At 36.4% G+C, this 17,070-nt stretch overlaps 2 protein-coding genes across 5 annotated transcripts in view; both read left to right on the plus strand.

The window, feature by feature from the left end:
- bola1 (bolA family member 1) overlaps positions 1-10,907 on the plus strand; it is a 77,537-nt gene extending 66,630 nt beyond the window's left edge. Inside the window, exons 7-8 of one of the 4 annotated variants that reach the window (XR_015510391.1) lie at positions 2,650-4,301; positions 4,631-5,301. The gene's annotated coding sequence lies outside the window, so the exon portion shown is untranslated. Of the gene's footprint in view, positions 1-2,649; positions 4,302-4,630; positions 5,302-7,467; positions 8,452-10,261 lie in introns of those variants that run through there. The other 3 variants (XR_015510389.2, XR_015510390.1, XR_015510392.1) reach the window with 3 other exon arrangements.
- Positions 1-17,070, plus strand: part of LOC147840416 (uncharacterized) — a 976,031-nt gene that overhangs the window by 406,645 nt on the left and 552,316 nt on the right. The window lies entirely within an intron of this gene.

Raw genomic sequence — 17,070 nt, forward strand, 5'->3', positions numbered from 1 at the left:
TGCTGGATAAGTTGGTAGTTTATTGCGCTGTGGCGACCCCAAATTAATAAAGGAACCAAGCCGAAGGAAAATGAATGAATGAAATTGGCCTTAGTGTATGAGTGTGTATGGGTGTTTTCCAGTGCTGCGTTGCAGCTGGAAGAGCATATGCTGCGTAAAATATATGCGTGAATAGTTGCCGATTTATTCCGCTTTGGCGACCTCTGAAATAGAGACTAAGCCAAAGGAAAATGAATGAATGAAAATACGATTGCGTTTATGAAACAACATTTTTGATTCTCAAGAATCAGTAATCATACAAAATTTGATTATATCTTTATTCATTAAAAACTTGGTGTTGAATGGGTAAATCCTAGTGGTTTGGAAGAAGTAAACGCATAAAAATATGTGTAAAAAGTATAAAAATTTCAAATAAAAATGATAAAGCTTAGAGGTTAATAATTATGTTGAATGTGGTGATCAAATAGAGTTTTAAAGAAATAGTTCTTTAAATGAATCTACCTCTAACTACCTTTCTGTTTCAATAAATTATGTTTCAGTGAATGCTTTGAATCCTTATTTTTTCACAATTTGTGCATTAACAGTTATTTTTATTGTTGACTTAAATAGTTTAACGTTAAGTAATAACCCCCAGAATAATTTGTCGTGAAGCATTTCATCATCTCTGACTGTTCTTAACCCTGCTGTGAGTCATTGCCCTGTGTGATGTTTTTCTCAGCCCCTCTAGATAATGTAATGTTGTTGTAGACTGACATCGACTCTTCCAAAACTTAGTGAGCTGCCTTGCTGTCTGTCCACTGGCTATATTCCTTCTAAAAGCAGCATCCTAACTCACTGAATTAAAACCTCATTGATTGAAGTGGAACTTTAGTGACTGAATCTGAAGTGAGACAAACAAATTAGATGTCAATACCTTGTTGTTGTTGTGCTCCAAAAGGCACAAATATGAGGTACGTAATTTTTGTTTTCATAAAGTTTTAGTTGTTTGGAACAGGTCTTAAAGTTTCTTGCATCATTTTCTCATCCTTCACTTGTTCCAAACCTTTTTAGTTGTTTTCTGAGAGGACAGCTCTGTTACAAAGCACTATAGTGAGCTCCCTATGTAGGCAACATTGAAGGGTATTTATAGTTAACCCAAAAATGAAAACGACCCTGTCATTTACTCTACCTCATGTGGTTTTAAACCCTTATTAAGCTTATTTCTTCTGTTAAGCACAAAAGAAGATATTTAGAAAAATGCTGGTAGCCGGAGTCCTGACATTTTATTCTACGCATCCAATTATCCTACCAACACTGCATTTGAATAGCTATGAGGTTAGAGTTAGGTATTAGGTAGGGCGATATTACATCTTCATATCACCTTACTCCACATTAAAATTTACACTGGTACAGTAGCAAAATATGATGGGTAGCATATTGACATGAAACTGCCTACTTTTTGAATGGGAGGTAGGACAATTTCACAAGGTACAGTAGGACAAATCGCCAAAACACCAGCACTCATTTACATCAATGTTAATTTTTCCTATCAGCATTCTTCAAAATATCTTCGTTTGTGTTTAACAGAAGAAGTAAGCTCCATAAAGGTTTAAAACCGTATGAGGTCGAGTAAATGTTGAGCTAGTTTTTACTTGGGTTAACTATTTCTTTAAATGACATTACCTTGCAATGCTGCCTACATAGGGAACTCACTAGTGCTTTGTAACGGAGCCATCCTCCTAGCATTGCATCCTCCACTACCAGTAGAGCCTGCCAACATGATTCACCCATAATGGGGCATTTTACAGTATCACATCTTTAACCTCTTTCATGGACCACCTGCTCTGCAAATGGCCGTGGATCGCTGCGGACCCAAACAAGTTGTTGACTATTCAGACTGGGGCCCAAACCACAGAGACTTGGCTTGACACCCAGCCCTCGGGGGCTTTGAGTTCCATCCCATACGAGTCCAGATCTCATACTAATGGGGCAGTTTGTGGAGTGGAAAAGCTTTGATGCTGGCCTTTTTAACAACGTGTCCTTTCCATGATTGGGGTGAGAATTGGCCAGCAGGGTTCCAGGAGGAAAATGTAAACCACGGATTAGCTGGACTAATGACCCTTTGCCTGTCGTTGATGTTAATTAGCGTTAATTGGGGCCCCTGCAAGCTTTCAGAGGGTTTCGGGGGCCAACCTGCGCATGGTGGAGTTTTAAAAGCCGCCCCTTTCGCTTCTAACACCAGGGCAGGAGCACTTGTGCGCTGACGGCGTCTCTCTGTTTGTTCTTCACTCATTGTCAGAGCCCATTTGTTTTCGCCACAATGATTCCCATTCACTTGGCTTGATCTTCACAGTTATTCAAGAGGTCAGCTTTTTCTTTCTTTTTTTTTTTTTTGATGGTTGTGGTGGTGGTCATGGGCTTTCATGCCCCTCACTCCAGATCCAAATCTGATCTAAGATGCCTCTTTTTGGGAGGGAAGCATTTAAATTTGCATTCTCAATCCTCAACGGATTAGGCTGTACCAAAACCGTTGTTTGGGGTTTGGCTGCTATGCCTCTCGCACCAGGACAGGGTTGCCGAGTGTGAAATGGGGCCCCAATTTGGTGGATTTTTTTGGGGAGGGGGCCAGCTAACACCTGGTATCACTTTATTTACCCTTGTCCGTCTCAGGTCTTGAAAGCTCAGGAACAGCGGGTCCATCGGGGCGGCCCCCGTGGACGTCAGGACTGCCTTTGAAGGAGGGAAATGATGCCCCACATTGGAGCCTCGGCGATGACTTTACCAGTACCGTGACCCTTGTGACCTCATATCCCCCTCCCCACAGCTGCTGGCCCCCATTGGCCTCCACTGGACTGCAGTGGTGGAGTGAACAGAGAGCTCTGGATGGGGGAAGAACGGCGAAAGGTCAACCGGTGGTCAGAAGGTTTTTATTGGGATTGGGAGGCAGAGGGAGAGAGAATGTGTTAAAGACCACCGTCTGAGATTTTAACTGCGGGGAATTTGGCCTCCCTTCTACGCGTAATCCAGGCTGCTTGGACACCGTGTCTGATGCAGGCATAGATTTAGGAAGATTCTGTACTTGAGATGCATTTCAGTCGTACTGATAATCAGTACAAATGTTCCCTGGGAATCAAACCCATGACCTTGGCATTGTACCACATTTTACATTCTGAACTACAGTAAATGTGCACATACTCTATGCATTTGGCAGACACTTTATGGAAAAATTACTCACACACGGCATTCAGGCTGTACATTTGATGCATTCCCATTCATTTTCTTGGAACCCAACCAATGACTCTGCTAGTCCATGTTTTACAGTATTAGCAAAAAGGTTTAATGTATTTCTTGGAAACTGAATTCTTGGATTACTTGTATCATGTTTTACATAGTCAGATAATGTGCATTTAATCTTACACTGCATACAAGGTATGCCTATGCGTTTGCTAGAAACAACCCTTGGAAAAGGACATTTGGATTACTAATTACCATGTTTTACATGTTGAGTTCCAGTCCTTTTACATTACTGCACTTGGCAAACATGGATATCATTCATTCATTTTCTTGTCGGCTTAGTCCTTTTATTAATCTGGGGTCACCACAGCGGAATGAACCGCCAACTTATCCAGGAAGTTTTCATGCAGCGGATGCCCTTCCAGCCACAACCCATGTCTGGGAAACATCCACACACACATTCACACACACACTACGGACAATTTAGCCAACCCAATTCATCTGTACCGCATGCCTTTGGACTGTGGGGGAAACCGGAGCAAACCCACACGAAGGCAGGGAGAACATGCGAACTCCAGACAGAAACACCAACTGAGCCGAGGTTTGAACCAGCGACCTTCTTGGAGTGAGGCTACAGCACTACCTAATGCGCCACTGCCTCGCCCAAACATGGATATCTTTTATTGCATTTAAGGAACACATCTGACGCATTCCAGTGATGCAGTGGTGCAGTAGGCAGTGCTGTCACCACAGCAAGAGGGTCGCTGGTTCGAACCTCGGCTGGGTCAGTTGGCATTTCTGTGTAGAGTTTGCATGCTCTCCCTGCGTTCGCATGGGTTTCCTCCGGGTGATCCGGTTTCCCCCACAGTCCAAAGACAAGCGGTACAGGTGAATTGAGTAGGTAGTGTACATGTGTGAATGAGTGTGTATGTATGTTTACCAGAGATGGGTTGCAGCTGGAACGGCATCTGCTGGGTAAAAACATATGCTGGATAAGTTGGTGGTTCATTCCACTGTGGCGACCCCAGATTAATATAGGGACTAAACCGAAAAAGAAAATGAATGAATGAATGCATTCAGGCGACGCAGTGGGTAGCACGTTCGCCTCACAGCAAGAAGGTCGCTGGTTCGATCCTTGGCTCAGTTGGCGTTTCTGTCTGGAGTTTGCATGTTCTCCCTGCGTTCGCGTGGGTTTCCTCCGGGTGCTCCGGTTTCCCCCACAGTCCAAAGACATGTGGTACAGGTGAATTGGGTAGGCTAAATTGTCCGTAGTGTATGAGTGTGTGTGTGTGTGTGTATGTGTGGATGTTTCCCAGAGATGGGTTGCGGCTGGAAGGGCATCCGCTGCTTGAAAAATTGCTGGATAAGTTGGCGGTTCAAACCGCTGTGGCAACCCTAGATTAATAAAGGGATTAAGCCGACTAGAAAATGAATGAATGAATGCATGCATTCAAGGTAACTTGTGGTAACTTAACTGAACCTTTGATGTTTGGCATTGCTACAATCCAACAACTTTGAGCTACAAGATTGCTAAATGTATTGCATCAACTTTTCTCTATACAGAAGACAAACCACACTGCTTACCAGGGGCGGATTTAGTAATTTCGGGGCCATAAGTAATTCCGGCCATGGGGCCTGAAAGTTCTAAAATGCACCTTTTGTACTTTGATTTATTTTTCATTGATCTATTTTGCTGTTCTTATTCTTACATCACTCAATCTCCTTTCCTGCATTTTGTCTTAATGCAAAATAATAACAACAACATGTAAAGCATCTTGTAAAACTTTTTAAATGATTTGTTTTCTTAAAATGGATTCACAACTAAAAACGATATATAAACTATTGAGTTTTTAAAATTAAACCTTTACCTATATTTTGACTGCTGGACTGCTCTATTAATGATGTGCATTTGCGATGTAATAAACGTTAAACTTATTTTTTAGACCCTCATCATACAAAATACGATAGAAAATTATGTTTTATATATAATTTATGGGTATAATTTATACTTCTAGGTGTTATTTTGGGGGTCCTCAGATTTCCTTGGGCAAAATGCGGTCACTCACCTTGCATATTGGTTAAATCCTCCCCTGTCGCTTACATAGTGACTATTGCTCAATTCCAAGAACGCATAGAACAGACTTGCGTTCTTGTGGAGAGCGGTCTTGCTAAGTTACCTCAGATGAACGAACTCGGGAGACCACAAAAACAAAGACCGTGTCCAGTGAGAAATGAGATGCTGCCTTCTTACCTGGTTCCTCCTGATGGTCTCATGACCTTCACGTGTTTTTAATGGAAAATTATTTAAACATTACAGCATTACAACATATTGATTTTCAGCTTTTCAATATTTACTATGCATAAAGACATTATAAATATACGTCGCACAATACAAATAAAACTTATTCTAATATGAATTTCAGCAAATAAACTCCCTAATGTGTTTATGCCTTTATAAAGATTTTCATGGTGATGTTTACTTTTACCATCTCATTTAGGGAAACACCTGAGACAAATAAGTTCTATCTCTGAACTATCTATCTATCTATCTATCTATCTATCTATCTATCTATCTATCTATCTATCTATCTATCTATCTATCTATCTATCTATCTATCTATCTATCTATCTGTCTATCTATCTATCTATCTATCTATCTATCTGTCTGTCTGTCTGTCTGTCTGTCTGTCTGTCTGTCTGTCTGTCTGTCTGTCTGTCTGTCTATATATATATATATATATATATAATTTTTTTATTTTTTAACTTTTTTTTATAAATAGCGACAAAACCGAAGCCCTTCTCATCGGCATCGGTGTTTGGATAAAGCTGATAATTTCACAATAGACATTGATAATAGCACAATTCTTCCCTCTGTGCAGGTAAATAGTTTGGGTGTCATCTTGGATAGCACACTCTCATTTGAAGGTCACATCAATAATATTACACGTACAACAAATTTCCACCACCTGTGTAATATCACTCGTCTCCGCCCTTCTCTCACAACCAATAACACAGCAATTCTTATCCACGCATTAGTTACTTCAGGTCTTGACTACTGTAATGCACTACTTACTGGGCTTCCTTCTCTGTAAACTCCACCTGGTTCAGAACCATGAAGCTCATGTCATCTCTAGGACTCCATCTCATGAGCATGTTACACCACTCCTTTATCAGCTTCACTGGCTTCCGGTAAAGTTTCGTATTGATTTTTAAATATTACTTCTAACTTTCAAGGCACTTCATAATCTTGCTCCTCAATATCTCACCCAACTTCTTCATATTTACACCCCTTCTCCCACTCTCAGATTAGCCAACTCCTTCTCCCTGGTACCACCTCGTACTCGATTTAGCACAATGGGAGACAGATCATTTAGTTCTATGGCTCCTCAGCTATGGAACTCGCTTCCCCTGGATCTAGGGAGCAGTGATAGTCTTGACATATTTCAATCTCATCTAAAGACCCATCTTTTTAAGCAGGCTTTCCTTTAACATTTTTTATCATGTTATTTTATATTCGCAATGTGTGTTTATACTTGTGTGCAGGCCCGGATTGGCTAATCAGGAGGACCGGGAGAATTCCCGGTGGGCCGGTCTGTTTTTTGGCCGCGAGGGCCGGTTTCCCTAGCTCCAGAATCTGTTGCTCTCAGCAGTCACATTTTTAAAATTTTTAAAACACTTTAACATTTTTAAAACACAGCCTTTTTATTCATTATTTTACCGCAGCTCTGCTCTTTTTATTCATTTTCTCGCAGCTTCGTGAGCAAGATGCAGCCTGTAGGTTAATGAGCCAGATGAGTCACAATTCTCTGTAAGATTGTGGTCCAGTGGTTAGCACGTTAGGTTACGACGTTGCTCACCCGAGTTCGATCCTCATCAAAGGAATTAATTTTTTTCATATTTATTGTTAAGACATATAATACTGTTAGGGTTGTTGAACATTTGAAGTTCTAAAGCAGCTGTTTTCTCAAAAAATAAAAAAACTTGATAAGGTCATTTCCAAATCAGTTTCTAATGACACTATTTTAATATAGTCAGTCGTGAACTGAGGTGGGCCGGTCTGAGGCTTGAAACTCCAGGGCTGAAAAGGAGTCCCACTCCGGCCCTGCTTGTGTGGTCAATGCTTGTTTGGTAATGTTTTATTATTTGTTTTAGCATGGCTGTTAATGCTTATTCTATGGCGACCTTGGGTGTCTAGAAAGGCGCCATTTACAAATAAAATGACTAAATGCTGCGCTTCCCACCTTCTTTATGCAGCCGCAATGACTTCTGGGACTTCTCAAGCGAGTTTTGTGATCAAGTCTGCATCGATGCGTCCTTGATATCAAGACTACAACCGGGAACATTCACGCATCCTCCGTTCTTGCGGTCTTGAGTTTTGGAACTAAAACTGGGCAGTTGATGACGTTACATGAGAACATGAGAACACAAGAATGCTGAAGAACGCATATTGAGAAACAGCCAGTGTGTTTTTGTCACTTTTTAAAGTCTTACAGGATTGTCCTTTTGGATGCATTCAAATGCTCGAAACATTGAACTGGCAAATCATCGACCAAAAATGTGAATATTACAAGGTGAAATGTCTCATCCCCTGTCCTTTGAGACTTTGACTATAATAAGCTTAACCAACTAGAGTTGAACTTTTAATCTGCCCAAAGATCAACAGTGTAATTTTTCAGGATTCCGCAAGTTCCCACTTATTTCCTGTTTTTGGCCTCTTTATCTATTGCTGGACATGAAAATGACAGGAACAAAAACGTCGGGCTGAAGATGTATTGATGCTACGTGTCAACGCTGTTCCACCCAGAGCAGATCGCAACCCTCGATGGGTGGGTAATGTGTGCTTTCCAGGCGGCCGCAGTGTCGGAGAAAAACAGCGAGAAAACACAAGGTTATCTGCAGACGTGACCCTCTATGTCACGCTCTCTCCGCTAGAGCTGCAGCACAGAGTCACAAGGACTTTCCCTCCAGCGGGCCTGCTTGAGTAATTTATTGCTCCATCGCATGACTGAAGTCCGGGGGTAAAAATGGCCATAAACATCACATTATGGCAGAGAGGCTGGTGGGGGTGTTTAGCAAATCTGTTACAGCCCAGTATTCTGCCTTGTTAAGCTCATTGGTCACAGTCTTCCAGCCTGATAATTCATGATCAAATATGCTGTTTTTGGATAGGACCGCAAAGTTTTGTATTTCAGAGAGTGGTCAAGTTCATTTCTCTGTATAAAAGTGTAATTAATGATGAAAACTGATGTTGTGCTTTATTTACAGCTCTCTCATATACTCTCTCTGCAGGCATTTTCAGGACACTGGGGCTAGTTGTCACACGTTTACACCTGTGAGGATTTTTCATGCTCATGTCTTGTCTACAAAAAGGCCATTAAATATTTGCACTTTGTACAATTCATTTAACACATGTTGACCTCTTAGTTAAAGGTAGGTTATATAAATTTATATAAATATAAATGGTAAACAGCTTTAAAAAAAGTATAAAAGTCTCATATAATACATTTTTATATTTATTTTACCTACAAAAAATAGCATTAAATTGCATTGTGCAAAAATAAAATATATATATACAGTTGAAGGCAGAATTATTAGCCTGCCTGAATTATTCGTCCCCTGTTTAATTTTTTCCCCAATTTCTGTTTAACGGAGAGAAGATTTCTTCAACACATTTCTAAACATGATAGTTTTAATAACTCATCTCTAAGAACTGATTTATTTTATCTTTGTCATGATGACAGTAAATAATATTAGACTAGATATTTTTCAAGACACTTCTATACAGCTTAAAGTGACATTTAAAGGTTTAACTAGGTTAACTAGGCAGGTTAGGGTATTTAGGCTTAAAGGGGCTAATAATTTTGACCTTAAACTGAACTGGTGTTTAAAAAATTTAAAATTGCTTTTATTCTATCCAAAATAACACAAATAAGACTTTTTTTGATAATAAAAAATATTAGCAGACATACTGTGAAAATTTTCTTTGCTCTGTTAAACATATATATATATATATATATATATATATATATATATATATATATATAGTTAAACCTTGTTCTCCAAATCTGGAGCTTATCTAACAAAACTACTTACAATAACGGTCCAAAAATAGTACAGCCAAATTTAGATGTTATAGAAAGATATTAAATACTAACATAAAAAGTGGAAAAATTAAGAAAAACTAAAATTGTAAAAAAATATTTTTGGAAATTTTGTAGGTTGTAAATTTATTTTGCTTTAATTTAATTGTATTTATCTTTCAATTTTTAAATATATCTAATGACTTATATATATTAAGACTATAAGTCATTAGATATATTTATATATATATATATATATATATATATATATATATATATATATATATATATATATATATATATATATATATATATATATATATATATTCACTGAGAGAAATGGATAAATGGAATATATATATATATCAATATACTATTACATATTATTATTATAATTTTACAATTTATGTCCAGCAGCTGGGTTGTCGGAAAAAAAAGTAATATAACAACCGTTAAATTACAGAAATTTACCGTAAAATAATGGATATTAAATTACAGAAATTTACCAGAAATTTAAATTTAAGGAAATTCCTGTAATTTAACATCTGTTTTTTTACAGCATATTTCTGTAATTTGACGTGTAATTTAATTGTTATTTTTTAAATGTAAAAACTAATGTATTTCATTTTTTTATATTTGAAAATCAATTAAAATGTGAAGCAACAGGTAATGATTTTGTCTTCAACAGTATCATGAGCTTAGAATATTACTTTAAATCCCTAAAGATATCAATACATCTGAAACAAACATAAAACGCTCATAATTAGTAAAATGCAGCACTTAATACACCCTTGGTGACAACTAGCCGCAGTCTTCCACACACATACTCTTTTATATCTTCATTAACTCTCTGTTCTCTTTCGGCTTCTCTATAGGCATCTTTTTATGGAACTGACATTCCTGTCTAAAACAGAAGCTCTTGTTTAAGGAGTCGCCCTCCTAACCAATCCCTTTTTTCATCTTCGTAGGTTTGAAGCCCAGGAGCAAAGGTCAAAACCCCCTCCAGCTTCAGAGGCATGTCAGGTCACGCTGGCCACATACTGCTGCTCACCCCGTTTAGACCACAAAAAACACTACTAACAAGAAATGTGTGCACACCACGCAGGCAAGTGCCACTTCTGAATGAAGTTGCAAACCATTTTACCTCATTAAAGATAGAAAAGTAGGATTATTTTGTTCTTTAGGCCTCATTGGATGGAAGCAGAGAGTATTTGAATTGCATTGTATTGAGAATAGGGTTAAATGCGCTTCCCAATTTGACCTACAGTTGAGGTCAGAATTATTAGCCCCTTCTTTGATTTTTTTTTTTTCCTTTTTAAATATTTCCCAAATGATGTTTAACAGAGCAAGAACATTTTCACAGTATGTCTGATAATATTTTTTCTTCTGGAGAAAGTCTTATTTGTTTTATTTCGGCTAGACTAAAAGCAGTTTTTAATTTTTTAAAGCCATATTATAGGGATTCAATTATTAGCCCCTTTAAGCTATATTGTTTTTCAATAGTCTACAGAACAAACCATCGTTATACAATAACTTGCCTAATTACCCTAACCTGCCTAGTTAACCTAATTAACCTAGTTAAGCCTTTAATGCCACTTTAAGCTGTATAGAAGTGTCTTGAAAAATAACTAGTCAAATATTATTTACTGTCATCATGGCAAAGATAAAATAAATCAGTTATTAGAAATGAGTTATTAAAACTATTATGTTTCGATAGAAACACTTAAACTTTAAATAGAAATTGGGGGAAAAATATTCATGAGAGCTAATAATTCTGATTTCAACTGTATATACAGTCAAGCTTAAAATGATCCATACTCCTAGCAAATTCTGACTTTAAGTTTGTTCAAATGTAAATAAAAGCTAAGAAATATTTTTCTTCCACATAATGATGCCTCTTGTACATCGTCTTATCGGTTTTTGGAAGAAGCCTACGTCATTTCTGTTAAAAAAAAAAAAACTTGTTAGTTGAATAAAGTGAACTCTATTCATAAACTAATTTCGAGAGGATCAAATGATTATGATTGAACACGGCTGGTTCTGCATTTGCTACGTGTGATCCACCAATCAGGCCATACCTAACCCACTAAAAAGAGCCAGGGTTTTTCACTACAGTCATCTTCGATTAAGAATCCCCCTTCCACCCCTACCTCTTCACCTTTTCCTTCATAGGGTGGCACGGTGGCCCAGTGGTTAGCACTGTTGCCTCACAGCAAGAACGTCACCTGTTCTAGTCTTTTAAAAGGCCGGTGGTCGTTTCTGTGCGTAGTTTGCATGTTCTTCTCGTGCTCGCCTGGGTTTTCCCCGGGTTCTCCGGTTTCCTCCCACATACCAAAAACATGCAAAACAAGTGAATTGATCAATCTGAATTTTGCACTACAGTCAATCTCTCATCCTGCAGCATATCTCTTCATAGCATTCAATTTTTAGTCATCAGTTCTTATCAAGGGGAAGTTGTCCAGATCTACCTGAGCTCAAGGCTCCCCTCGCCCTGCAAACGGGAGGGAGCCCAGGGCTCAAGGACCTATTGAGCTCAGGGCTCTCTCCCGGGACAGCATGCCAAACTTGCTTATAATCAATCATCAGCTAAGCGTGAACTCTTGAAAGTAACTTTAAGTCAGAATTTGCCAGGGATGTGGATAGTTTGACTATATATGTATGTATTTGTGCTCAACTAGATATAGAAAATATCTCAAAAGCTGTAGGTTATGTTTCATTTTTCCATTTTTTTTAACTAGCTGTCGGTGTGGTGCTGAACGTTGTGGGTTGTGCTTGAGGCGGGTGTCCGGGTCATGAGGGTCATCAGTGCTTGTAATTTGACTGTATCAGCATTTGGTAAGAGCTTCATATTGCTACCACAGTGAAAAATGAGACTTGGATGCATAAACAGGAAAAAAAGAGAAAAAAAATAGGGAGAGAAATGCAAGACTCCTCAGAATAGATAAACAAATAACCGAATAAATCTCGAGGACATTGGGGTGAGGGCAGGCAACCCCATCAGGGTCAGTACAGGAACAGATAAATCTCAGTTAAAGACGCCAAGCTTCACAACGTCTAACCTCTTCATCAACTCTAATCGGATGGAGGAAAGAGTGCAATGACCCAGCAGACCACAAATGTGAAGACACTCGTCCAAAATTGTAAATCTGTAAACGTGTGGCATCTTGAGGATGGACTGTTTTTGCATTAAAAAGCCAACCCTTTCATATATTTGTAGAATTTACATTTGATTTAGTGTGTTGGTAACACTTTACAATAAGGTTGTATGTATTAATTAACATGAACAAACAATGAACATGTCATTCATTGTTAGTTCATGCACCGATTACCCCCATAGTCCAAACATGCGCTATATGTGAATTGATGTTTCCCAGTACTGGGTTGCAGCTGGATGGGCATTCGCTATGTAAAACATATGCAGAATAAGTTGGCGGTTCATTCCACTGTGGCGAGCCCTGATGAATAAAGAGACTAAGCCGAAGGAAAAGTAATTGTTAGTTCTCGTTAACTCAGTGCATTAGATATGTTCAGTTGTATTTTAAGAATGCATTAGTAAATATTGAACGATTAATAAAGGCTGTATTGTTGATACTTTGTTCATGTTAGTAAATAAATTAACTAATGAATCCTTTAAGTGTGACCATGTTACATTCGGTTACATTATTGAATCTTTAAAAACAGTAATATTTATCAGACCAGTTCACCAGTGGCCTCAAGTTCAGCCTAAGTTTTTACTCCAAGATGTCAACAAGAAAAGTTTGATAATGCGATCCACGATGTACATCGAACTGACATTGTAACATATGAATGAATTACAACTCCAACCTGAAAAAACACGTAGTGGTGTCAACATTATTCCAATTTGAACCTTATTAATGATAAGCATGCGATAACTAAAGAAATGTTGACTTTAACTTTAAATATACAGTTGAAGTCAGAATTATTAGCCCCCCTGTTCATTCTTTTCCCCAATTCCTAAGAGAGAGAAGATTTGTTCAACACATTTCTTAACATAATATTTTTAATAACTCTTTTCTAATAACTGATTTGATCTTTGCCATGATGACAGTAAATAATATTTTACTAGATATTTTTTCACTTCTATAAAGCTTAAAGTGACATTTAAAGGCTTTACCAGGTTAATTGGGTTAACTAGGCAAGTTAGAGTAACTAAGCAAGGTGTTGTATAATGATACAACCATCTCTAGGACCAGTCATCCAGAGACATGGATTCTCCTACCACTGCTATGCTGATGATACCCAGCTATACCTCTCTTTTCAACCTGATGATCCCTCGGTTCCAGCTCGTATCTCAGCCTGCCTGTTGGATATTTCACACTGGATGAAAGATCATCATCTTCAGCTGATCCTCGCAAAAACGGAAATGCTTGTAGTTTCTGCCAACTCGACTCTACACCATAACTTTTCAATCCAGATGGATGGGGCAACCATTACTGCATCCAAAATGGTGAAAAGCCTTGGAGTAACGATTGATGACCAACTAAACTTCTCTGACCACATTTCTAGAACTGATCGATCATGCAGATTCGCACTCTATAACATCAGAAAGATCCGACCCTTCTTATCTGAACATGCAGCTCAACTCCTTGTTCAAGCTCTTGTTCTCTCCAAACTGGATTACTGCAACTCTCTACTAGCTGGGCTTCCAGCTAACTCTATCAAGCCTCTTCAACTGCTCCAGAATGCAGCGGCACGAGTTGTCTTCAATGAACCTAAACGAGCACATGTCACTCCACTTATCTGCTCTCACTTCTGCAGATCTATGTGCCCTCCAGAAACTTGCGTTCTGTGAATGAACGTCGCCTCGTGGTTCCATCCCAAAGAGGGAAGAAATCACTTTCGCGAACCCTCACATTCAATCTGCCCAGTTGGTGGAATGAACTCCCTAACTGCATCAGAACAGCAGAGTCACTCGCTACTTTCAAGAAACGACTAAAAACTCAACTGTTTAGTCTCCACTTCACTTCCTTATCTGCAATTGCCTCTTTGAATATCACACTAACTGTACAAAAAAAAAAAAAAAAAACTAATACTACTAATACTTCCCTTCTTAGACTTTACAGACCTGAAACTTGCCTTTAGTACTTATTCATTGTTGCTCTTAGTTGTGTAAGTTGCTTCCTTGTCCTCATTTGTAAGTCGCTTTGGATAAAAGCGTCTGCTAAATGACTAAATGTAAAAATGTAAATGTAATGATGCTTTGTTCTGTAGACTATCGGAAAAAAAACAGCTTAAAGGGGCTAATAATTTTGTCGCTAAAATGTTTTTTTTTTTAAACAGCTTTTATTCTAGTCGAAATAAAACAAATAAGACTTTCTTCAGAAGAAAACATGTTATCAGACATACAGTGACAATTTCCTTGCTCTGTTAAACATCATTTATGAAATATTTAAAAAAGAAATAAAAATGCAAAGGGGGGACTTCAACTGTATATAAAATGAAAAGTAATTAGCAACTATTTACATGAGTAATTTTTTTCAGATACTCTTTTACTCCTACTCGAGTAACTTTTAAGATTGCTACTTTTACTTGAGTAAAAAAATTCACAAGTACTTGTATTTTTACTTGAGTATATATTTTGCTTTTTTTTTTTACAGTGAATGAATAAATAAATCAACACTAAAAATAGTTGCTGCCTTATATTTTTAAGCTGAATCAAATTAATTAGTCATATCAACTTCCATAACATTAAACTTATGTATAACACCAAGCTGAATCTTCTACAACCTTAAAAGATATGTTAAAACCATTTCTAACTTAATTTATTACGATTAAGTAACTTTGATCTTGATGTTGTGTTTGTTTTATTTATTTATTTATTTTTTCAAATATGGACATTGTTGGGATAATTTTCAATTCAAATTAAATGGAACTTTTTAACAAAACAGGTTTGTCCATATTTGACCCGACGTTGGATATCAAAAACCCAGCATATTTTTAGAGTGAATGAATGAATGAATGAATGAATCATGAATGAATGGATGAACAAATGAATGAACAAATGAATGAATGAATGAACTAACAAATGAACAAATGAATGAATGAATAAATGAATAATGAACAAATAATGCACAAATAAAGAACAAGCAAATTAATGAATGAAGGAATGAACAAATGCATGAATGAATGAATGCATAAATGAGAATGAACGACTTAACGAACAAACTAATCAACAAATGAATGAATGAACGAACAAATAAACAAATGAACGAATAAATGAATGAACGAATTAATGCATGAATGAATGAACGAATAAAAAAGAATAAACAAATTAATGACCAAACAAATGAATGAATGAACAAATGCATGAATGAATGAATGAGTGAGTAAATGAATGAATGATTGAATAAACAAATGAATGAACAAATGAATGAATGAACAAATGCGTGAATGAATGAATGAACAAATAAACAAATAAATGAAGGAATGAACAAATGAATGAATGAATTAATGAATTAGTGAGTAAATGAATGAATGACTGAATAAACAAATGAATGAACAAATGAATGAATGAACAAACAAATGCGTAAATGAATGAATAAACAAATAAACAAATAAATGAAAGAATGAACAAATGCATGAATGAATATATGAGTGAGAATGAAGGACTTAAACAAACTAATCAACAAATGAATGAATGAACGAACAAATAAACAAATGAATGAATAAATGAATGAACTAATTAATGCATGAATGAATGAACGAATAAAAAGGAATAAACAAATTAATGAACAAACAAATGAATGAATAAATGAATGAATGAACAAATGCATGAATGAATGAATGAGTGAGCAAATGAATGAATGACTGAATAAACAAATGAATGAACAAATGAATGAATGAACAAACAAATGCGTGAATGAATGAATGAACAAATAAACAAATGAATGAATGAACGAATTAATAAATGCATGAATAAATGAATGCATTGAAGAATGAATGAATGAATGAATTAATTAATGAATGAATGAATGAAAAAATAATGAACAAACAAATAAATGAATGAACAAATATATGAATGAAAGAATGAGTGAGCAAATTAATAAATGACAGAATAAACAAATAAATGAACAAATGAAGGAATGAAGAAACAAATGCAAGAATGATTGAATGAACAAATGAACAAATAAATGAATGAAGAATGAATGCATAAATGAATGAACGAATAATGCATGAATAAATAAAAGAATGAATGCATGAATGAATGGATAAAAGAACAAATGCATGAATGAATAAACATATGCATGAATGAATAAATGAATGAATAAATTATTTAATTATTGAACGAATAAATGAATGAATGAATGAATGAATGAATGAATGAACAGGCATGAATGAATGAATGAACAAATGAATGAACGATTGAACAAACAATTAAACAAACAAATAAAAGAATGAATGATCAAATGAATAAACGAATTAATGCATGAATGAACAAATTAATGAACAAACAAATGGATGAATGAATAAACAAATGCATGAATTAATAAATGAATGAGTGAGCAAATGAATGAATGACTGAATTAATGAAATAAATAAATGAACGGATAAATGAATTTATAAAAATAAATGACTGCATGAATGAATGAATGAATAAATGAACAAATAATGAACAGACAAATGAATGAATGAATGAATGAATGAATGAATGAATGAATAATTGAATGAATGAATGAATGACCAAATGCATAAATGCATGAATGAATTAATGAATTAATGAATTAATGCACAAACAAATAAATAAATAAATAATGAA

This window comes from Danio rerio, chromosome 16 (genome assembly GCF_052040795.2).
Source record: "Danio rerio strain M-AB ecotype USA chromosome 16, GRCz13ab, whole genome shotgun sequence".
In the NCBI taxonomy this organism is placed as follows: domain Eukaryota; kingdom Metazoa; phylum Chordata; class Actinopteri; order Cypriniformes; family Danionidae; genus Danio; species Danio rerio.